Source organism: Neophocaena asiaeorientalis, unplaced genomic scaffold, assembly GCF_003031525.2.
Source record: "Neophocaena asiaeorientalis asiaeorientalis breed wild unplaced genomic scaffold, Neophocaena_asiaeorientalis_V1.1 scaffold123, whole genome shotgun sequence".
In the NCBI taxonomy this organism is placed as follows: domain Eukaryota; kingdom Metazoa; phylum Chordata; class Mammalia; order Artiodactyla; family Phocoenidae; genus Neophocaena; species Neophocaena asiaeorientalis.
Genome location: NW_020173666.1, coordinates 1003105 through 1027937, shown reverse-complemented (window position 1 = coordinate 1027937; position 24833 = coordinate 1003105). Strand labels below are relative to the sequence as shown.

At 39.4% G+C, this 24833-nt stretch overlaps 1 protein-coding gene and 1 pseudogene across 1 annotated transcript in view; one reads left to right on the top strand and one right to left on the bottom strand.

Moving 5' to 3' along the window:
- The window catches only part of UTRN (utrophin), a 550217-nt gene that overhangs the window by 503293 nt on the left and 22091 nt on the right, over nt 1–24833 (bottom strand). The window contains exon 2 of the mRNA XM_024747877.1: nt 7966–8088. The gene's annotated coding sequence lies outside the window, so the exon portion shown is untranslated. The remainder of the gene's footprint in view (nt 1–7965; nt 8089–24833) is intronic.
- LOC112401547 (single-stranded DNA-binding protein, mitochondrial pseudogene) lies at nt 10334–17743 on the top strand (annotated as a pseudogene).

Here is a 24833-nt window from a genome sequence, read left to right as displayed (position 1 = left end):
CAGGCTGACAGAATTCATAAGTGCGTGCAGAATAGTATGAAAAGCAATGGTTTATGGTTAGACCAGAGACCCAGATCTAAGTACAGTAGGCGGGCCACAGTATGATTTTCGTGGGCCCTAGGCACTTTTGACTTTGTGGGCCCCTTCCACTATAATATCAATATTTTAAATTATTTTCGATGTAATTTATATACTTTGACTTTTTTCTTTCTTAGACAAAATTTAATAAAATTTCATGAGCTTTTTACAAATATCATGGGCCCTAAGCACTGTGCCTGCTGATTAAATCCACCCTGCAGAAGAAAGAAAGGAGAAAAATACAGGTTTCTGTTTACTCTGTAGTTAGCAATGCTCTCTGTGCTAGGGATCAAAATTTCTAGGTCAGAATGATGGCAAATTAAATAATTTTATAAACAATAAAAACTTTTTTTGCTCTGATCCAAGCACTGTTAGTACAAAACTGTTTTACACAGTATTTTCTCTTGATTTTTCTAAATTTACTTCACAGCAGTAACATCATGTTGAAATGCTTGAACCTAGCTGCTTAATGTAAACCAATATTAAAGTTTTTGGATGTATTTTCAATTTTCCATAGGGTTATTCTCAACTGAATACAATATTAAAAGGCTTTTCTGTCTCCAGTTCTTTCTCAATTATTATAAAGTGAACCTGACATTTGCTGTTACAGTCTTTACACGTCTGTATGAAGATTATATCATACATTGTGATCAGCTTAATCATTCCCATTTCAGTTGGTTAAGTTGAAGAGATCAAGACTTTGTGCCCAAAGATGCAGGTGAAATTTAAAGAATTTCTTTAAAGTTTGTTTGAATAATAGTAATAATAATATAATATAATAATATAATAATAGTACCTTGCAAGTGTGCAACTCTATACATTTGTCTCAGTGCTTTCTCTTTTCTACTTGGATGTCTTTCTATTGTTTCCATTTCAGCATATCTAAGACTGAACTTCCCTTTAAGGTTATCTCCCTCTCTTGACTTACTCAATCCATTCAATTGGTAACACAATTCTGGTCACTCTAGCTTGAACCTAGGATTCTTGCCTCTCATCCCCATGTTCAATATCTAACTGATTAACAAGCTCTGTTGATTCTTCCTTCGCAATATTTCACATATCTATGGTACCAGATCCCAACTTTACCACTCCTTCTCTCCTCTGTACTTGAACTTTTTTAATGGCCTCCTAATTGGCCTCACTCATCCAGCTCTTTCTCCTTCAGTCTATCCTACGCTTTTCATTACATAGTGCTGTTATAATCATGTTGTTCAAGAGTCTTCAACGGCTCCCAATTGCCTCCTGGATAAAATTGGCCATTTGAGTCTGGTAGCAAACTGCTCTTTTGCTATTCTCAGACCGTTTAATTCACTTTTCATCAAAAAATCTTTTACAGCACACCCCCATACCTTTGGTCCCTCTGTTCTTTCTTCTGGAGTGTCTCCTTGTGACTTCTCCCTTTTTATTAATGTGGCTCAAGTCCATCTTCTCTTTGAAGCTTTTCTTGACTACTCATCCCATAATGATTCGGGTTCTTTGGATTCTAAACTCTTACTGTCAGTACCATTCATTTAAAATGTATCATAATGCCTTTTGGAGTTCCCTGGTGGTCTAGTGGTTAGGATTCAGCACTTTCACTTCCATGGCCTGGGTTCAATTCCTGGTCCGGAGACTGAGATCCCACAATATATGCAGCCAAAAAAAAAAAAGCATCACACTGCCTTTTATGTTTAGTTATAGCCTCTTATTTATGCATCTTGTTGCCTAAATAAATTTTAAGCTCCTGAGGACCCAGATACTAACTAACATGGTATTGGTCACATAGTATGTGTCAATTCAATACTAACATGGTATTGGTCACACAGTATGTGTCCATTCAATAATTGATTGATAAAGGAAAAATATTTTTGACTGAGCTTTTCCATTTCCATGTAGATACCTGGCATTATAATATATATATATGAATGTGAATGTACTTAATACCATTGAACTGTACACTTAAAAATGGTTAAGATAAAAATTTTGTTATTTATATTTTATGACAATTAAAATTATTATATATATACTATACCAAAGTCCATGTTTTATATATCTTCAAATTATATCTGACAATTTTGATGTATTGATACTATCTACTTGGTTTATCAAATACGAATGAGTTGGAAGAAAACACTGGGTTCGAGTCCTTGCTCTATCAGAGAACAACTATATGATGACCTTGGACAAATTGCTTAACATTTTGCGCCTCCACTGCCCGTTCTGTAAAATGAGTGGACGGATTCACTGGATGATCTCCAAAGGCCCAGTTGTATGAGTCTGAAACTTCGCGTCTCTGGAGAGCACACATCATCTCCAGCATCATGGGAGAAAGCTCTTATCTGGCTCCCTTCCCAGATTTGCAAACCAAACCGTACTGAGCATAACTATTCCACTCCCAGCCCTGTGGATTCTAAAAACTGTTTGGGAAACTGATAGCAGCTATGAATTTGGAGACCTATGCTTCTGCCCCACCCTGGCTGTGCCTCTTTTTTGGGAATTCCAGCCAGGCTTGCACTCAACCGGCATGCTGTCCCAGTAGCACTCATTGTACCCAGGCCCACTGGGAAGGGATAAACCCCTCCCTTTGGTGGCCTCTCACCAGGCCTCTTGCTCCAGCTCAGGGTGTGGGAGGGGTGGGGAAAGGCACTTCTTCCCTCAACTACAACAGGAAGCGCTTGGGAAACAGGTCTCATTCATTAGTTTAGCAAGATTTCTGGAGTTTATTAACCTCACATTTTAAATTTATTAATTTATTTAGGCTGCGTTGGGTCTTTGTTGCTGCGCGTGGGCTTTCTCTAGTTGTGGCAAGCAGGGGCTACTCTTCATTGTGGTGCGTGGGCTTCTCCCTGCGGTGGCTTCTCTTGTTGCGGAGCACGGGCTCTAGGTATGCAGGCTTCAGTAGTTGTGGCACACGGGCTCTAGAGCACAGGCTCAGTAGTTGTGGCGCACGGGCTTAGTTGCTCTGCAGCATTGGGGATCTTCCCAGACCAGGGCTCAAACCCATGTCCCCTGCATTGGCAGGCGGATTCTTAATCACTGGGCCACCAGGGAAGCCCTCACCTCACATTTTAAGTGGAGGGACTTTTGTCTGTTTTGCGGTTGCAAAGTCCTTTAAAATATATATTTTTTAAAATTTCCCACTTTGGGGGAAAGAATATTGTTCTGATGGTTGTCCTTTGAAAGTAATTATGGAAACTGAGTTGTTTGCTTTTTTTTTTTCAAAATAATACTTGGTTTTGTTTGAATTTGCACAAATCTCTACTTCATCTTTTAGCTCAGATTAGTTACAGTGACTACAAATCCTTCAACCAAAAAGGCAGTTATATTAACAGTTTTTTAGAGTGCTGGCACGTTGTAAAATCCCAAAGGTTCAGTTCCTACATGCAAAGCGTGGGGCAAAAGAGGAGGGAGGGGGAATTGTCATCTTAATTGTAGATCAATAGCGCACCCCAGCTTTCCAGGAGTCCTGAACAAAGGGTAAAGCCAAATACTTTAGGTCTGAGACCACTGGATTCTCAAACAGTTTTCGTTTAAAAACGAGAGGAGAGTGGGCTTCCCTGGTGGCGCAGTGGTTGAGAGTCCGCCTGCCGATGCAGGGGACACGGGTTCGTGCCCCGGTCCGGGAATGTCCCACGTGCTGCGGAGCGGCTGGGCCTGTGAGCCATGGCCGCTGAGCCTGCGCGTCTGGAGCCTGTGCTCCGCAACGGGAGAGGCCACAACAGTAAGAGGCCCACATAACGCAAGAAAAAAAGAGAAGAGAGAGAGAGCGAGCGAGAGCGAGCGAGCGCGAGCGAGCGAGCGAGCGAGCGAGCGAGCTAAAAAAGAGAAGAGAGAGAGAGAGAGCGAGAGAGAGCGAGAGAGAGAGAGCGAGAGAGAGCGAGAGAGAGAGAGCGAGAGAGAGCGAGAGCGAGAGAGCGAGAGAGAGCGAGCGAGAGAGCGAGAGCGAGAGCGAGCGAGAGAGAGCGAGAGAGCGAGAGCGAGAGCGAGAGAGAGAGAAATTTCTTGCTGTCATTGTCTTAATAAGTATTTAATTAATTAGTGATCTGCTGATTCTCCATGGGATTTAAGGTTATTTATATAACGATTAAATAAAATCGAAACTAAATGGCCAAGGAAAGCTGGACCGAATTAAAATTATAGATTGGAAAGATAAGATAAGGTCAGGAGCAAGGCTAAGACACAAAACCACATGGATACTTTTTTGATTACTTCTTTGTGTTGTGCCACAATTATTGTGAATAACAATGCTTGTTTAATTATCACAAAATGTTAATACCAGGCCATTACTCATAGACCCTTCCCCAAGAGCTATTCCCTTAAGTGGCTCAGTGCAGCTGTGCCAGAGCCCTACATATTTTGCTTATCTCCCTTCAGATAATGGTATGGTCTGTCCAATATTAACTTGAGGGGTCGTTCCATCAACAGAGCCAGGATTCCTGGGGTTAACTTCTTTAAATTCTAGAGTGTCATTGTTCATTTTTCTGTCTTTGTGATTGATTAGCTGTCTTGCGCTGGCTGGATGAATAATAGTGTGGTTTCTCTGTGGCACCTCCTTGGACTTGACCTCCAGCCTCTCCAATGGTTACCTTAAGTAGCTGGGTGTTTGGATTCTGTCAGATAGAGATCCAGTGGTTATATCCATTTTTCCGGTTGTGTTGGAAAAGAGGCTTGTCTGTCGGTACTTTTGTTTCTAAGACCAGTTGTGTGGTTTTGTGATTACAATGCAGTTTCTTCAGAAATTTTCAATACTATGTATTTTTTTCCAAAAATTTCAAAACCAACACATTTTAAAAATATTAAAATAATACTGCTTTCTTTTTTTAATCTAGAAAATCTTTCCTAAAAAGGAAACTCAGTCCCAGTTTGTTTATCATCTCCTCTGAAAAGGAAGCTTTTCTATCTTTAACCGAGATGTTCAGCCTACAGGCTGGGCTGGAGGTGAAAAGGTCACAGAAGAATTATTCCAAAGGAGAGAGTATTAAATGTTTCTGCACTCCACTGGTGAATCAGAAACAGAGAACTAAGGGCTGGATGACAGCTCATACACTAAAGAATTCTAGAGCTAGAAAAGAATGTTGCCCTTAGGCTAATGATTTCAGAGCTATATTTTCTCCCTTTGAAGTTGGCCTTGGGTAATAGATGTCAAGAGTAGAGTGTGGGACAGGGGCAAAGCAGAGACTATGGCCCCCAAGTTCTTTTTTAGCCGTTTTGCTCCACTGTAAGATCATGTCTCTTGACTGGGGAGGGGCGGGGGGGAGGTACGATTGACACACAAAAAAGCTGTACATATTTAATGCACACATTTTTGTGAGTTTGAAATAAAGTGTACACACATGAGACTGTCGCCGTAAACAATGCCAAAACCATAACCATCACCTCTGAGCTTCCTTCCTCCCTCTTTTTTTTTTTAAAGAACATTTAACATAAGCTCTCCTCTCTTAACAAAGCTTTAAGTACATAGTATATTATTATCACCTGTATGCACTATGCTGTGCAATAGATCTCTAGGACTTACTCATCTTGTGAAACTGAAACTGTGTATTCTTTGACCAATATCTCCCTGATTCCCCCTCCCCATGTATCCTGATTTTCAGTCTGCAAATGAGGCCATCATAAAGAAGAAAGAACTGAATTCTCTCCTTCTGAGGCTCATTGCAAACATTTCTTGTAACCTCAGAACTCTTAGGTCCTAAATATATCCATTTAGATTTATTTCACGAAAATTTTAAATAAGGAATTTCACATATTTCTGTCTAAACAGAAGAGGCACTCAGCACACCCTGTGGTTACGTTCCCCGCTCTGCCACTCACGAGCTGTGACTTCAGGAAAATGTTTTACCTCTCAGTTTCTTCATCTATAAAATAGTGATAATAACACTTACCTCATAAGGGTGTTATGAAGGATTCAATGAGTACAATGCATAAATGCAGTTTAGAAAACATGGTATACAATAAATGGTAATTACTCTCTAGATTTCAGTCAACAGAGCCTGATACGTAGTCAATAAAATTTTTGAAAGTTTTACTTTGGTTTTATTATGAGAGTGAGCTATGGCCTTATAAAAATTTTATTTCATTTTATTTTGAAACCTTACAAATAGCTGTGATATATATTTTGCAGATTAAAAAATTTGAAACTTCGTGCTATGGACTGAATGTTGTGTCCTCTCAAAGTCCTGTGTTGAAGCTTTAACCCCCAATGTGATAGTATTTGAAGGGGGTACTTTTGGGAGATAATTAGGTTTGGATGAAGTCATGAGGGTGGAGCCCCCATGATGGGATTAGTGCCCATATAAGAAGAGGGAAAGACCAGAGCCCTCTCTCTCTGAGCCATGTGAGGGTACAGCAAGAAGATGGCCTTCTGCAAACCAGGAAGAGGCCTCTCAAATTGGCTGGCACCTTGATCTCAGATTTCCCAGTCTTTAGATCTGTGAGAAATAAATGTCTGTTGTTTAAGCCACCCAGCCTATGGTATTTTAGTGCCTATGGTATTTTAGTAAGGTCACTCGAGACCACACAAGCAATGAGTAATTGCACCAGAATTTGAATAAGTGCTTGACACCAAAGCCTTGGCTTTTTCCATAAAACCATGCTGCCCCCAAATGTTACAGGGAAGCTACTTGGGTTTCTTCAGACAGAAAGTTCCTCTGAGCCAGCCTGAATCCAACTGGTCCATTTTGCTATCTGTGTTACCATAAGTAAGTTACCTGACTTCTCTGTGCCTTGGCTTCTTCAGTTGTCAAATGGGGATAATAGTAATACTCTATCTCCCAGGGTTGTTGAGATAATTGTATGAAGACCTATGAAGTATTTAGGACAGTGTCTGGCATGCAATAAGTTTTAATATTACTATTACTGTTATTGTTACTACTACTACTACTACTTATAACTTTGGGGCCAACTCAGATCAGTCTTTGTGAGATGGGAGGAAAGAGCACCAAATATTGTCTTTCAGCACAGACTGTAATACTTCACATAGTACAATACTAGTGTGTTCCTTGTGGAATATTAACTCTGTGGTTTTCTGAAATCATCCCTGAAAAATTTACAACAGAATTTGACTGGCCACCCAGCAGAATTACCAGCAGAGTTTTTAGAAAACAGATTTCAATCCACACTCCCATCCCTAGCCCAACTCCTATCTCCCACCCCCATCCTCAAGGCAGACCACTTATCAGAATCTGCAAGGATGGGCCAGAAATACCTACATTTAACAAGTATCCCGAGTGAGTCAGATGTGCAGGCTTCTAATCTAACCCATTTTAAAACAAGGAAAATAAAAAAAAAAAAAAAAAAAAAAAAAAAGATACAAAACAAGGAAAAAATGAGACCCAGAGAGGTTACGTGATTTTCCCAAGGTTCAGGGCTCTTTCCACCATAAGGTGCTAATATTCACGCAGATGTGCTCCCTGATTATTCTAGGTCTATGGCCAGCACAGTTTTTTGTCCTTGTCAGCCAGAAGAATTAGAGACTCAATCAAAATGCTGAACTAGTCTCACAGATCCACCCCTGCGCACCAGGGATGTTAGGAAGCTGAGGGCTGGGGGAAGACTTGAGTGGCAGGTACCCAAACTCCTCTCCCCTCCTCTGTGAACTGGGATGTGGGGTGACAAACATGGAGAAAAAGCAACTCACTTAAGCAGGCCTGGACTCTGGGTCTGCATGAATACGATAGGGCTCTGCATGCAAACATGTAATTTATCTTCTATTTGGTTTAGCCCTGGTTGAAAGATAATCCTAGGTTAGCCTTTTTGAAAAGCATCTTATCTCTCTTTTGTATTTTTAACCAGGTGTGACTCTCTTTTTCTGTTGTTTCGGCTGCTGTTGACACTGGGGTTGAATTTGGACCCACTGATCTTTCAGAAGATGCCTAAGTTGTTCATTTACTTACTCTCTGACAAGCTTACCTGTGCTTGTAGAGCCACCAAATGGTTTTCATAGCAAAAATGTTTCTGAGCTGTTGACTTGTAAACATAGCCTTAAAGTCAATAAAGTCTTTTCTCTGAGAGCTCCGAGGTATGTCAAGAAATCTAAGACAAAAGAAAACAAAAACTCTCCTTAAGGCTCTCATGAAACCAATTTGTAGATACGGTCTAACAACTCTCTGAACTATTGTTTAAAAACATCGGAACGGGATCTTTTGTTGAGGGTGTTTCTAGGTATCTCCCAGACAGAGATAGCGTATAAAATATGGGGGACAGCTGTAGCCACCAAGAGAAAACTAGGAGAATTGTTATAAATACCTAGTCTTGCTCAGCCAGCAGCTAAGCCGGAAGAATGCCTCTTGTTAGGAAGCATGCTACTACTTTCCTAAAAAGGAAAAAAAAAATTAGTCACAGGGGCTTGTTTCTACTTCTTGACACGATATTCCCTATGTGGAATCTTTCCTGTGGGTTGCCAGGAGCAGGGAGTTGGAAGGAATACATGCTCATTTTTAACCTAGTGGTTTTGCCCCATGAAGCCCAGAGGAAAAAGGAATGTTCCCATAGCAAACATTCTGTACTTCCTTTATAGTTACACTCATCAATCTTATAATTGCTTGTTCAATATCTGTCTTCCAATTAGACTATAAATTCCATGAGAGTGATTATGTTTTTCCTTATTCACTACCATGTATCTGGTATAGAGCCCTGGCATGTAGTTTGATGTTCAATAAATATCTTTTGAATAAAATGCTGAATAAATTACGTTGAAGCCATAGCCTTCAACAGGGATGATTGGAGCCAGTAAATTTAAATTGGAGATGAAACCACTAGGTGAATTTGGAGTTGCTGTAGGTGTACAAGGTGGTGGAGTATATAATGAAATCAATTAGATGAAAAAGTGGGAATTTCTAGTTTTGAAGGCAAAAACAGGGAAGAATCTTGTGATTACATTGAACCTGGTATGATTACATTGGTAATAATTAAGAATCAAAGAGAAAAATGCCAAATTGCCCATACGTCTGCCTGTCGTAAAACATCTTTCATATATTATAGAGCACATATTAGTATTTTAGGTTTAGTTGCTTTAACAAAGAGGGGTTGTAGATTTTTCAAAGTACTAGTGTAAAAGTAGTCACATCTGTGACAAACTGTACAGTTTCAGCAACACAGCATCTTAAAGCCATCTGGGGTAGTGTAACATCATTGCTGGCTTTATTGTTGATAAATAAAGCTCTTGAAAAATAAATCTCCAAAGTTAAACATATGAAGTGTCTGCAATAGTGTCATAAACACTATCTGCTTTTAAAAATTAAGAGAAAAAGATCATTTCATAGACACAAGCTTCTTTGATGGGATGAATATCTATCTGAAAATATGATGATGAAAGAGTCTAATTGAAAAATGGTTGCGAGTATGTCTCTGTTGAACTTCAGTCCCTTGTAGTGCTGCCTCTACCAAAGGAAACTGAGAGTGACGGGCTCAGAATTGAATAGCAGATCAGGATCAAAACTGGAGAACCAGGAACACGCAAAGTGCAAGAGACAAATACTATCAAATATTGACTTTTAAGTGAAGGAATTTTGAATAGACTACACTTAGAAAAAACATCATTTGGAATAACGTATGCCTGCAAATTTAAATATTTGACTTGTTTTTAGAAATCTGCAACTTGATAGCTTTATTAAGGTATAATTACATACAATAAACTATACATATGTAAAATGTACAATTTGTTGAGTTTTGACATATGTTTATATTTGTGAAACCATTACTACAATCAAGAAAATCAATCAGTCTCCAAAAGTTTTCTCAGGACCCTTCTCCTCGCTCTTGTTCCTTCCCCTAGGGAAATTCATCTCTTTTTTAAAAAATGTTTTAAATTTTTAAAATTATGATAAAAAACGTAACATAAAATTACTATCTTATGGATATAACCAAGATTAGAGCAGAAATTAATGAAATTGAGAATAGAAAAAAATAGAAAAAGTCAATAAAGCTAAGGGTTGCTTTTTTTTTTAAAGATCAGTAAAATTGAGAAACCCTTAGTTAAATAAAAAAATAAGTAAAGTCAGAAATGATTTCAACCAATGCTACCGAAATAAAAAGGATTATGAAAGAATAGTATGAACAGCTGCCAACAAATTGGGTAACCTAGAAGAAATGGAAGAATTCCTAGAAACACACAACCTGCCAAAACTAAATCACAGAGAAAAGGAAAATCTGAACAGACCAATAACCAGTAAGGAGATTGAATCAGTAAACAAAAACCTCCCAACAGATCTCCCAGCTCTCTGATGTCAGGTCTAGAGCATCAGGAAAGACTAAAGATGGTAAGAAAAAAATAGAAGCCATGTTTCAAAAACCTGTATTACAGGTATTTCATCAGCTTAAGATGAGTCTCAAATAGCTAGCAGTTTGGTTCTCAAAAGATCTCTGAATTGTGTTCCCTTACTAGGGCAAGTGGGTCAGGACTCTGTCATGAGACAGGTGGAAAGGAAAAATCCAGCAACAGTATTTTCTCTAGCAGTAAATGAGATGTGGTGATCAGGGGAAAGTAAGGTATACCAAATGGGCAATGTCAGTCAAGACAACATGGCACAGAATATCTGTATTCTGGCCAGGTCACAGAGACTTGGCATAATAGTATGTGAAAAAAGGGTCTCGAATTTATATGGAAGGGAAAGTAGATGCAAGTGAATGCACAAGTAAAAAATAATTCGAAGAGACAAGCAACAAACACTATAGCCAATAATATATCAAAAAATCTACAAACAGTACATTCTGGAGAGGGTGTGGAGAAAAGGGAACCCCCTTGCACTGTTGGTGGGAATGTAAATTGATACAGCCACTATGGAGAACAGTATGGAAGTCCCTTAAAAAACTAAAAATAGAACTCCCATACGACCCAGCAATCCCACTACTGGGCATATACCCTGAGAAAAGCATAATTCAAAAAGAGTCATGTACCAAAATGTTCATTGCAGCTCTATTTACAATAGCCAGGACATGGAAGCAACCTAAGTGTCCATCGACAGATGAATGGATAAAGAAGATGTGGCACATATATACAATGGAATATTACTCAGCCATAAAAAGAAATGAAGTTGAGTGATTTGTAGTGAGGTGGATGGACCTAGAGTGTGTCATACAGAGTGAAGTAAGTCAGAAAGAGAAAAACAAATACCGTATGCTAACACATATATATGGAATCTAAAAAAAAAAAAAAGGTCATGAAGGACCTGGGGCAAGACTGGAATAAATACGCAGAGCTACTAGAGAATGGACTTGAGGATGGGGGAGGGGGAAGGGTAAGCTGGGACAAAATGAGAGAGTGGCATGGACATATATACACTACCAAACGTAAAATAGATAGCTAGTGGGAAGCAGCCACATGGCACAGGGAGATCAGCTCGATGCTTTGTGTCCACCTAGAGGGGTGGGATAGGGAGGGTGGGAGGGAGGGAGACCCAAGAGGGGAGAGATATGGGGACATATGTATATGTATAACTGATTCACTTTGTTATAAGGCAGAAACTAACACACCATTGTAAAGAAATTATACTCCAATAAAGATGTTAAAAATTTTTTTAAAAAAAAGAGAAGGCATAAAATGGATGATTCTTCTTTGGCCATTGTTTGGTACAGTCTGATTTCCAAATCATGTATATTCTTTATAGTTTCTAATGACAAGGAGATATATACAGAGAGAGATAGATGGATATATCTCTCCTAACAAAGAAAAGCTCAAGACTGGCTGATATTACTGAAGTCTACCAAACATTTAAAGAAGAATTAACTCTTATTCTTCTCAAACTCTTGCAAAAAGTTGAGCAGAAGGGAACACATCCAAATTCATTCTATGAGGATAGCATTACCCTGATACCAAAGCCAAATAAAGACACTATAAGAAAACTACAGACTAATATCCCTGATGACTATTAATGCAAAAATCCTCAACAAAATGCTAGCAAACTAAATTCGACAGCACATTAAAAGGATTATACATCATGACCAAGCCAGATTTATTTCTGGAAGGCAAGTATGTTTCAACATATGAAAATCAATCAATGTAATAGACCAAATTCACAGACTGAAGGACAAAAAGCACATAATCATCTCAACTGATGCAGAAAAAGTATTTGACAAGATCTAACACACTTTCATGTAAAAACACTCAACCAAATAGGAACTGAAGGAAATTACCTTCATAATAAACCACCAACATAATAAAGCCAATATACAAAAAGCCTATAGCTAATACCATACTCAATGGTGAAAGACTGAAAACTTTTCCTCTAAGATCAAGAATAAGATAAGGATGCCCACTCTCACCACTTCTATTCAACATAGTATTGTCAGTACTACCCAGTGCAATCAAGCAAGAAAAAGAAGGAATAAAAGCCATCCAAGTTGGAAGAGAAAAAGTAAAATTAGCTGTTTGCAGATAACATGATCTTTTATGTAGAAGACCCTAAAGATTACACATACGCACACACACAAACCTGTTAGAACTAATAAATTCAGCAAAGTTGCAGGATATAAAATCAACTCACCAAAATCAGTTGCATTTCTATATACTAACAATTACCAACTGGAAAAGGAAATTAAGAAAACAATTGCATTTGCAATAACATCAAAAAGTACTTAGGAATATACTTAAGGAAATGAAATGCAAGTACACTGAAAACTATAGAACATTGTTGAAAGAAATTTAAAAAGAAACAAATAAATGGAAATACATTTCATGTTTGTGGATTGGAAGACTTAATAATGCTAAAATGTCCATACCACCCAAAGTGATCTACAGATTCAACGGAATCCCTATCAAAATCTCAATGGAAGTTTTTGCAGAAATAGAAAAAAGTCATCCTAAAATTCATATGGAATCACAAAGGACCCTGAATAGCCAAAATAATTTTGAAAAATAACAAAGTTGGAGGACTCACACTTACTGCCTTAAAAACATATTATGAAATGGTAATCAAAACAGTGTTGATAGGCCAATGAAATAGAATAGGGAGCCTGGAAATAAACCCTTGAGTATGTGCTCAAATGATCTTTGACAAGTGTGACAAGACCACTCAATGGTAAAAGGACAGTTTTTTCAACAAATAGTGCCAGGAAACCTGGATATTCACATAGAGATAATGAAGTTGGGCACTTAATTGGCTCATAATGGAATAAAGACCTAAACATAAGACTTAAAACTGCAAAACTCCTAGTAGAAAATATAGGGGAAAATTTTTCATGCATTAAATTTGGTAATCAGTTCTTGTATATGAAACCAAAAGCACAGGCAACAAAAGCAAAAAATAGACAAATGGGACTACATCAAACTTAAAGACATTTTTAATCAAAAGACATGATCAATAGAGTGAAAAGGCAACTTATGGGATGCAAGAAAATATTTGCAAATCTTATATCTAATAAGGTATTAATATCCTGAATATATAAAGAACTCCTACAATTCAACAACAACAAAAAAATCAGTTAACCCAATTTTAAAAATGGACAAAGGACTTGAACAGATATTTCTCCAAAGACAAATGACCAACAAGTGTATGAAAAAAGCTCAACATCACTAATCATCAAAGAAATGCAAATCAAAACCACAATGAGATAACCTCATATTCATTGAGAAGGCTATTGTGAAATAAAAAGAGAGAAAGAAAGATAAAAAGAAAGAAATGAACAAGTGCTGACAGCGATGTGGAGAAGTTGATGCATTGTTGGTGGGATTTTTTTTTTTTTTTTTGCGGTACGCAAGCATGTGGGATCTTCCTGGACCGGGGCACGAACCCGTGTCCCCTGCCTCGGCAGGCGGACGCTCAATCACTGCGCCACCAGGGAAGCCCTGTTGGTGGGATTTTTAAATGGTGCAAGCACCTTGGAAAATAGTTTGGCAGCTCTTCATATTATTTTTGATTGCTACTTTAATTAATTAATTACCTTAAATTAATTACTAATTTAATTACTCATACAATTTTAATTTAAATAGCACTACTATATAATCCAGAAATCTTACTTCTGGATATATATCCAAAAAAATTGAAAGCATAGTCTAGGAGATGTTTGCACATCCATGTGCATAGCAGCACTATTCACAATAGCCAAAAGGTAGAAGCAACAAAAATGTCCATCAACAGATGAATGGACAAACAAAATGAATATACATACAATGGAATACTATGCCACCTTAAAAAGCAAGGAAATCTTGTCACATGCTACAACATGGATGAATCTTGAGGACATTAGGTTATGTGAAATTATCCAGTCACAAAAGGACAAATGCTGTATGATTTCACTTATATGAGGTATCTAAAGTAGTCAAATTCATAGAGACAGAAAGTAGAATAGTTGTTGCTAAGGGCTGGGGAGAAGGGGCAAAGGGGAGTCGTGTAATGGGTATAGATTTTCAGTTCGGCAAGATTAAAAGGTTCTGAAGATGTTTCACAACAATGTAAATATACTCAACACTAATGAACTGTATGCTAAAAAATAGTTAAGATGGTCAATTTATGATTTTTTACTACACACACACACACAAATTCTATAAATAAATAAAACTGACCATACCAAGTGTTGATAAGAATGTAGAGGAACTGGAACTCTCATACACTGCTTGTGGGAATATCAAATGGTACAACCACGTTGGAAAACATTTTGTCAATTTCATAAAAACTAAGACTATATATCTCCTCTTCCACTCTAGGAATTTACCCAAGAGAAATTAAAACATAAGTCCATACAAAGATTTGTATAAGAATGTTCCTAGTAGCTTTATTTGTAATAGTCAATAATAACAACCCAAATATATATCAACAGTGAATAAACAAGTTGTGTATATTCATACAATGACATATTACTCACAGAGTAAGTATACTTTGTAGATATCGTTTATTGAGTTTTTATTATGTACCAAGAACTGTGTTAAATGCTTTAAACATGAAATCACAACTCTATGAGGTAGAAATAATTAGCCTTATTTTACAGATGATGAAACTGAGTTTGGAAAAGTTGGTAGCACAATATGCCAAAGCCAAAATTTGAACCTAGATATAGAGTAATGCCAAAGGTGGAATGCATAATCCCTACAGTGTATTTCTTGAACTCAACAGGAGCAATACACTGGTAATCTGACAGCAAACCGCTCAGTTGAAGAATTCCTTAGGGAAAAGGAAGCTCTGGATCTCTGGCTATTCACCAGTGTTTTTAACTGACATACGGCACAATGTTGAGAATGTGGACTGTAATGGTTTTTGTTTTTGTTTTAATAACTTTATTTATTTTTGGCTGTGCTGGGTCTTCATTGCTGCATGCGGGCTTTCTCTAGTTGCGACAAGCAGAGGCTACTGTTCATTGCAGTGTGCAGGCTTCTCATTGCGGTGGTGGCTTCTCTTGTTGTGAAGCACGGGCTCTAGGCACTCAGGCTCAGTAGTTGTGGCACACGGGCTTAGTTGCTCTGCCGCATGTGGGCTCTTCCCAGACCAGGGCTCGAACCTGTGTCTCCTGCATTGGCAGGTGGATTCTTAACCACTGAGCCACCAGGGAAGCCCTGTAATGGTTTTAAATGTAAACTCCCTAGGTGTGAATTCCCACAGTTATTATTCCCTAGTTGTGTGAGCTGCTTAATCTCTCTGTTCCTTTATCTTTAGGATGGCGATAATAGAGTCTACTTCAGTCTCTGTAGTTAGAACAGTTCCTGGCAAGTAGAGTTTTACTTTTTTTACTTCTTAAATTTAACTTTGAATTCTTCCTATCTCTGTTAAAGAGATAAGCCACATTTTAAAAAACTTCATTCAATTTAATGTATCAAAATCTGTTCTGTGCAATGCCCTGAGCTAGGCATTGTTGGGGATCAAAGCTGAGTCAGATGACAGAATCTCTCTCCTCAGGAATTCTGTAGTCTATTAAGCAAAATGCCCTATTGGCCTAGTCAGTATTGTTAACATTTACATGCCCTGTGCTTTGTGATTGATTGGACTTTAAAAATTTGACTTTGCAACATTCTAACCTATTTTGCATTATGACGTACTGTGTATAGGCCATTTCGCATTTAGGGCTTCCTAAATTACCAGCAGCACTTCTTTCTTGATTAGCAATATTTCTTGATATTAATATTGTTACTGAATGCAAGTTTGTGTGCCTGACACACAGTGAGGCCAAACAAACTAAAACGTCGGAGTTTGGAGCGGAGAAAGGTTTACTGCAGGGCCAAGCAAGGAAAACAGGTGGTTTGTGCTCAGAAACCCTGAACTCCCCAGCGGTTTGGGGGAAGAAGTTTTATTTTTTTTATTTTTTAGATATTTACTTATTTATTTATTAGCTGCATTGGATCATAGCTGCAGCACCTGGGATCCTTCATTGTAGCACGCAGGCTCTTCGTTGTGGCATGCGGACTTCTCTCTAGTGGCACGCAGGCTTCTGTCTAGTTTTGGTGTGCAGGCTTGGTTGCCCTGTGGCACGTGAGATCTTAGTTCCCCAACCAGGGGTCAAACCTGCATCCCCTGCATTGGAAGGCGGATTCTTAACCACTGGACCACCAGGGAAGTCCCCTTTGGGAGAGAAGTTTTTAATAAGCAAAATTTGGTGTGAGGGCTAAGAGTGTGTGACTTTCTTCTGATTGGTTGGTGGTGAGGTAACAGGGGCTGTTCCAGGAATCTTGAGCTCAACCTGCAGTTACTGTCCTCTACCTGGGCAGGGGCTTTAGTTCGTGTAGAAGAACTCAAAGATAATACTACGTATATCCCTTGAGGAGGAACCAGGACCCTGCTTTATCTGCACCATTGTTCCTTGACAGCTCTTCTTTTGTTTCTGCATTACTTCTCCTCCCTATTTAGTAACTGTTTGAATCTGCTCTTTGGAACTTAGGGAAGGTCTAGGAGGATGAAGCTTTTTTCCTACTAACAAGAAATGAGGGACACGAAAAGGTTTATGCCCAGTTTAACTTACTAAGTTAAACCGATTTTGAAATAAAGGTTTAAGTATTTTAAGCATCGTCAAACATAACTGCTAGATATTGTAATGTTATACACAGAAATCAACACACCCCTTTAGTGAGGGGCAGAAGGAATCACAAGTTATCACAGCTTAAGGCAGACCAACTTTTTGGTGTTATGTAGGTGACCTCTTTTGCTTATGTGAAAACTCAATAACATTGGAGCTGGAGTGACTGTAGGACAGCTACATCTATTAGAGATTGAAGCTAGAAGTAGGTTCAATTTTGGCACAGTGAAACTTGTCTAAATTGATCATTTGACCCCTCTGCAGTGTTGGCTTTGGGAAAGGACAAATAGGAGAACTACATCAGGTTAGGGATCAGCATTAAAGCTATGAAGTAGAAACGTGTTATGGGTTGTGTTGACTGAAAAACCTTCACAACCTAAAAGTTGAGAATTATGTTTTATTCAGCAGGCATACTGAGGACTTAAGCCTGGCGGACATCCTCTCAGATAGCTCTAAGGGGCTGTTCGGAAGAGGTAAGGGAGGAATCAGGATATATAGGAGTTTTTGCAAAAAGAAAAAAAAAAGCCCACATAGTTGGAACATCAAAAGATTACTGTTAATTAAAGAAAAAACAGACATCTCAAGTTAATGAATTTAACACTTTTCTATGTATAGGAAGATGCAAGAGTCTGGGCTCATTGAAATCATTCCTTTGATATGCACCTTATCTATCTAGGGCCAGTGTCCAGTTTTCTTCATCCCGAATCCCTCAGTGTGTACTGCAGAGGAGTGGCTGCAGTGGCTGATGCCTTGATGACAAGGCAGGCAGTGACACTTTGTCCACAGTTGAACTGTATCCCCTAAAAGTTCATATGTGAAGTCTTAACCCATAGTAGCTCAGAATGTGACCTTATTTGGAAATGGGATTTTTACATACATAATTAGTTAAGTTAAGGTGAGGTCAGTAGGATGGGCTCCTAATCCAATGTGACTGGTGTCCTCATAAAAAGGGAGAAAAAAAAAAAGGGAAATTTGGGCACAGAGATTCACACACAGGAGAACACCATGGAAAAGCAGAGTTATGCTGCCTTAAACCAAGGAACTACCAGAAACCAGGAGGGAGACCCAGAACAATACTTCCCAGCACCTTCAGAAGGAGTATGGTCCTGCTGACACCTTGATCTCAGACTTTTAGCCTCTAGGGCTGTGAGACAATAAATTTCTCTTGTTCACCCTGAGAATGAGAGAAAATACTTGCAAATGAAGCAACTGACAGAGGATTAATCTCCAAAATATACAAGCAGCTCATGCAGCTCAATATCAAAAAAAAAACAACCCTGGGAGGGAGATGCAAGAGGGAGGAGATATGGAGATATATGTATATGTAAAGCTGATTCACTTTGTTATAAAGCAGAAACTAACACACCATTGTAAAGCAATTATACTCCAATAAAGATGTTAAAAAAAATTTCTCTTGTTCAAGCCACCCAAAATGTGCACTTTGTTATAGCACCTTAGCAAACTAATACAAGATGGGAAGGGAATTCTGTTCTCTTTTAATTTTTTTTCTCTTTAGTGTTACACTAATGTTAGGGCTTTTCTGCAACTTGATTTTTTTTTAAATTTAACGATACAGGGAGGGACTTCCCTGGTGGTCCAGTGGTAAAGAATCCACCTTACAATGCAGAGGACGCAGGTTCAATCCCTTAGTTCCCTTAGTCAGGGAAATAAGATCCCACATGCCGCGGGGCAACTAAGCCTGCGTGCCACAACTACCGAGCTCGCATTCCTCAGCTAGAGCCCACGTGCCGCAAAGTACAGAGCCCATGCACCCTGGAGCCTGCACACCACAACTAGAGAGAGAAAAGCCGCACGCCACAACTAGAGAGAAGCCCACGCACCACAACCAAGAGCCCATGTGCCTCAATGAAAGATCCCACATGCCTCAACAAAGATCCTGCATGCCACAAGTAAGACCTAAAGCAGCCAAAAATAAAATAAATAATAAATCTTTTAAAATAAATAAATAAAGATACAGGGAATTCCCTGGCTGTCCAGTGGTTAGGACTTCATGTTCTCACTGCTGAGGGCCCCGACTTATATCCCTGGTCAGGGAACTAAGATTCCACAAGCCATGAGGCACAGCAAAAAAAAAAAGATACAGAGATAAAATAGTCATTTCCTTCATGGTGCTTAAGATTTGCTACAGGAGATAAAACAGACCAACTGGGAGGGCATACTTTGAATCTCACCTCTGTCGCTTATTTGTTGTGTGACTTTGGGCAAATTACTTAGCTTCTCCAAGTCTCAGTTTCTTTACCTGTAATATGGAAATAACAAGATCACCTGCCAGTGTTGTTGAGTAATTTGAGATAATGTATGCAATCTAATAAAGCACCCTCAGAAATACAGCTATTATTATCTCAAAACAACTACAATTTAAGGCAGAATATGAAGACAAGATCAGAAGTATAATTGGTGCTTTAGGAGCTCAGAGGGGTGAGGTATCACATATGGCTGGGGGAACCTGGATGAAGGCAGTGGCGTTTAGATTGCTCTTTAATTAACTGGCAGATGGGATTAGTGAGATGACACTCATGGTGAAAAAAACAGCATGAACAAAGGCAATGTGTCTGCAAAAAAACAGGTACATTCAGCAAGCAGTGAGGTGTAGGCTGGAGGGTTCAATAAGAATATTAGCTTAACTGTCTTCTTTAGAGAACACTCCTGACAACTTTGGCTTAAATGGTTTCCCACCTCTGCCCCATACCTCTGCAACTCATCACCCTATTTACTTCCTTCTTAGCGTGTATCACAAATTGTAATTATGTTTATTTATCTGTTTACTTGTCTATTATCTGTAAGGGTAGAGTCTGTCTCTCTTATTCAGATATAAATCCCAAGGACATGTTAAACAAATATGTGTTGGGAAGAAGGAAGGGAGAGAAAGAGAGAGATTGAAAGGAAAGAAGGGTGGGAGGAAAATGAGTGAATGGAGAGTAGAGGAGTATCAGTAGGTCAGGTCAAGAAGTAGTTTGGAACCAGAGCATGAAGAAGTTCTTGAAACAGGGGACTAAAGTCCCAAAGCAGACCTCTGAATCACTGTTCCCAGGGAAAAATTTGGTATTTTGTCTATACAACAGCCACTTCTGATGAGCCTTAACTTCAGGCCAATATGGGAAATACTACACACCAATGGTTCTCAAACTATGGTGCCTAGACCAGCAGCATCAGCGTCATCTAGGAATTTGTTAGAAAGACAATTTCTCAGTCCCTACTCCAGACCTACTGACTCAGAATCTGCACTTTACCAAGGTCCTCAGATGATTGAAAAGCACTGAGAATCAAAATTCTGTCCCTTGCTGTAACATCCAGTCTTAATCCATTTGGGCTACTACAACAAAAATACCATGAACTGGGTGGCTTAAACAGCAAGCATTTATTTCTTACAGTTCTGGAGGCTGGAAAGTCTAAGATCATGGTGCCAGCAAATTTGATGTCTGGTTTATAAACAGTTGTCTTTTGGCTGTGTCTTCACAGGGCAGAAGGGGAAGGGAGTTCTCTGGGGTCTTTGTTATAAGGGCACTAATCCCATTCATAAGGGCTCCACCCTCATGACCTAATTAACTCCCAATGACCCCACCTCCAAATACCATCACACTGGGGATTAGGTTTCAACATATGAATTTGGGGGGACATAAAACATTCAGTCTCTAGGTGTCCATTTATTGCTTTGCATCTTCCAGGCCTGAGAAGAGAATTGGGCTAAATGTACTTTGAAGTAGTGGGACTCTTATTGCAGAAATCAGAGGTATAAATATTCCCACTCTATTAGGTGCCTGTAGACAGATCTCAGCCTCAATCATAAGAGTTCCTTAAAACTGCAATACACAAGTAGTCTTTTAAACAGCAGTTATTCCGGGACATTCCAGTCTGAAGCCAAAAATGATCTCCCACCCAAGAAAGGAACTCAAAAGAAAAATACCAGTGACAGTAAACCACCACAATTAGAAAAAAAAAAAGACAATGCAAAAACAAAACAAAACAAAACCCCACACAAATATACTCAGAGAAATAATCTGTCCATTTAGGAAAATGCTGAAGTCTGTTTGTGGGGAAATATTTAGGATAAAGACAGGGGACTAAAGGAGTAGAAACAGACCAAAATCCTTTAGTGAATCATGGAATCTGTAAACTGGTATCAGATGTTCGCCAGTCATAGAGCCACAGGGAGCCTTAGCAACATTTCTAATTCTTCCAAATAAGGTAACCCCAGCCAAAAGCTATGCTCTTAAAGACAGAGATTTCCTCTTACCTGCTCATCTACTTGGTTTAGAATGAACCAATTGTTTTCAGAACTATAGTGCATTTATACATGTAAGATTAGAAGGATTGTAAAAAAGGTTTCTTTACACACTCACACCACATTTTTACTGAGTCAGACTTTCCAAGGTATCAGTTGGAGAAAAGGATTTATAATCCTATTTATAGCCCAAGAAGAGAAGCTGTCTGTGGTTTCATTTGGTGGTTAGGGAGTAAGGAGGATTTGTTTTCCCATTGTAACATAGCAACTTGATTTCACTGCTGCTCCTCTGTCATATGTACAAAGGGAGATGCCAAATCCTCCAAGAGAGAATATTCCAGAAGGTGCAGAGATGGGCTGTAGTCAGCCTATGAGTTCACAGACATACATACAAAAAGTAACTACTTCAAGCTGAAGGTTTGAATTCCAGAAACTTAGAGAGTGAGTTGTATAGAATTATAGGCTTCTAGCAAAAACTCTTAATAGAATGTTAACTGGAAGAAGTAGTTGTGTGTCAATATATCCATCTTCTCTGCCCCAGGTGGGCTGGGAGTGGGGTGCTGCCTGGGCTGGAGTCTGCTCACTTGGGCCCATTGTCTCTGCCAAGTGATAAGCAGCCACCTTCGTCTACCCCAGTGTGCCACACAGTAGCGTTCTCTGTGTGTGACAAGTTGTAAAAAGATTGGAAAACACTGGTATGAATTACACCCACGCCGTAGGCTTTCCAAACGTGTGAATAGATTCATGATTTTAAGTGGCACACAGGTATGACATTAAAAACACTGAATTGCTTAGTGAGAAAAAAAATTTCCCATTCAATTTTCTTTCAATCCTTCTAACAGGAGGAAGAGAAATGATCAGTTGGGTGTTACCATATCTCCAACCAATTAATTTTCCTTTTAACAAACAGAGACCAGATCACAGGCACAGAGCTTTTTTCTTTTGTAGTGATTTAAAGTTTCATTTAAAAATAAACGTATTTAGGGCTTCCCTGGTGGCGCAGTGGTTGAGAGTCCGCCTGCCGATGCAGGGGACACGGGTTCGTGCCCCGGTGCGGGAAGATCCCGCATGCCGCGGAGCGGGTGGGCCCGTGAGCCATGGCCGCTGAGCCTGCGCGTCCAGAGCCTGTGCTCCGCAACGGGAGAGGCCGCAACAGTGAGAGGCCATCGTACCGCAAAAAAATAAATGTATTTAGACAAAAAAGGAGTTGATGCAAAGAAAACATTGAGCAAAAAATGGTACAAATTGCACCTTCCCATATGGCAAAATTGTGAAGACTATATTCAAATGACTGAAGTTCAGAAAACGCCATCTATTGAATTTACTCCACAATATCTCTGATAAGTGATTTAAAATGCTTCTAGACTTAGCAAGCATGTTATCAACACAATTTATTTAATTTTCAGACACATTAAATTGTTAACACCTTGCATTGAAATTTGTTTCCCAGGTTCTTCTTATCATGAATTCTAATTAAATATTTGAAGATATTTCTCTTTCGTTAGTATCCTCTCCTGTACTTTTAACATCCTTCTTTTCCTGGGACACATACACACCAGGCCATCTTTCCTCAAGCCAAACTCTCTTCGATTTCTCCCCCTTTGACGTAGTTCTGGTCACACTCACCCCCCTGGCAATTCTTCTCTGGGCTTAGTCTAATTTATCAGTGTCTCTCTTAAAATGAATTAGTAAGAACTATTTTGGTTGCATATGGCAGAAAACCCAGTTTAACCTATAGCTTAGGCAAAAAGGAGATTTTACTGGTTCACATAATTTAAAACTCCAGAATAAGTTTCATTAAAGACATGGTTTGAGGGCTTCCCTGGTGGCGCAGTGGTTGGGAGTCCGCCTGCCGATGCAGGGGACACGGGTTCGTGCCCCGGTCCGGGGGGATCCCGCGTGCCGCGGAGTGGCTGGGCTCGTGGGCCATGGCCGCTGAGCCTGCGCGTCCGGAGCCTGTGCTCCGCAACGGGAGGGGCCACAGCAGTGAGAGGCCTACGTACCGCCAAACAAAAAAAAAAGACATGGTTTGAAACAGAGGCTCATAGAAGATCCCCAGAATAAGGATTCATTTCTTCTCTCATCTCCCAGCTCCATTTCTCGAAGAAAGAAATTCAATCAGGCTTTTCCCTCAGGATAGCAAGACGGTTAAAGAGTTCCAGTCTTACCTTCTTACAATCTCACGTCTAGTAGAGAAGAGTGGGAATCTTTCAGGAATTCCAGAAAAAGTCTCATTGCATATTAGTAGCTATGAATGTGTCGAATGCTTTCCCTTGAGCTAACCCCTGTCACCAAAAGAACACAATATGCTGATTGGTCATGAGTTAGGAAAAAAGACATCTTTATTGGAAATGCATGGCCTTAGGTGGGGAAACAGTTGGTGTCCCAGAGGGAAAGCAAGCTGTGTTTACTAGAAGAGCTTGTGATGTCCAGATATGAACTCAGTTCCCTGGGTGAGGTAAGACCAGAGAATACAGCAGGACTATCACCTCCTTTATAATGAACTTTATATATCAATATAGGAGTGATTGAGAGCATGTTCTCCATTCTGAAACTATACCAGGGGTTGTTATTTTCCAGTCCTCTCTCTATGTTGGTAACTCATGCATGATGTGAGAAACAGAAAGCATTACATCGATGTAAGACAGTGTTCTTTGGTTTCCAGACCAAAGTATATGATTAAGATGAGCTGGTGGGGCTTCCCTGGTGGCGCAGTGGTTGAGAGTCCGCCTGCCGATGCAGGGGACACGGGTTTGTGCCCCGGTCCTGGAAGATCCCCATGCCGCGGAGCGGCTGGGCCCGTGAGCCATGGTAAAAAAAAAAAAAAAAAAAAAAAAAAAACTGGGATGTGTAAAGTGCAGAGCCCAAGATGTAAGAACAATTGCATGGCACCTCCCAACGCAAACTCATCTGCTCTGTGCTATGTTGTTGGAATCACGGTATGTCCAACCATCTGTCTCTCAGAGTTTTCAAAAGATAACTAAATGTTTACCCTTAGCCCTCTTTGATTCTAAACCAGAAGCTGCTACTAAAAGGACTCCTTGAAACCAGGGAAATCATGCTCATTCTCCACACTCCCTATAGGGCCTGGCATTGCTCTCAGAATACAGTAGGAATGCAGTGCATGTTTGTAAAGCACAGCTAAGATGAGCTGGTGAAAAAAAGAAGGAAGAAGAGGAGGAGGAGGAAGAGGAAAAGAGGGAGAAGGAGAAGAAAAGAAAAAGGGGTCCTAGTATTGGATACCCTGATAGCAACCGGGTATGGGAACTGATAGCAAGAAAGGAAATAGAAAAAACATACCAAGTGGTGACTACTGTTCAAAAAGCAGAGTAGAACTGCCAAAAATAAAAACAAAGTTACCAGTTTCAAAACTCCATATAGAACTACAGCAATCAAGACAGCGTGGTATTGATATTCAAGAAAAAAAACATATAAATCAATAGAACAGCATTTGTAGCTCAGAAGCATTTATGGTCATTAGATTTTTGAAAAGGGGGCCAAGACAATTCAATGTGACTTGTCTTTTCAACAAGTGATATTAGAATAATTAAATACCCACATGCACAAAGATGAATTTAGATCCTTATCTCATATTATACTC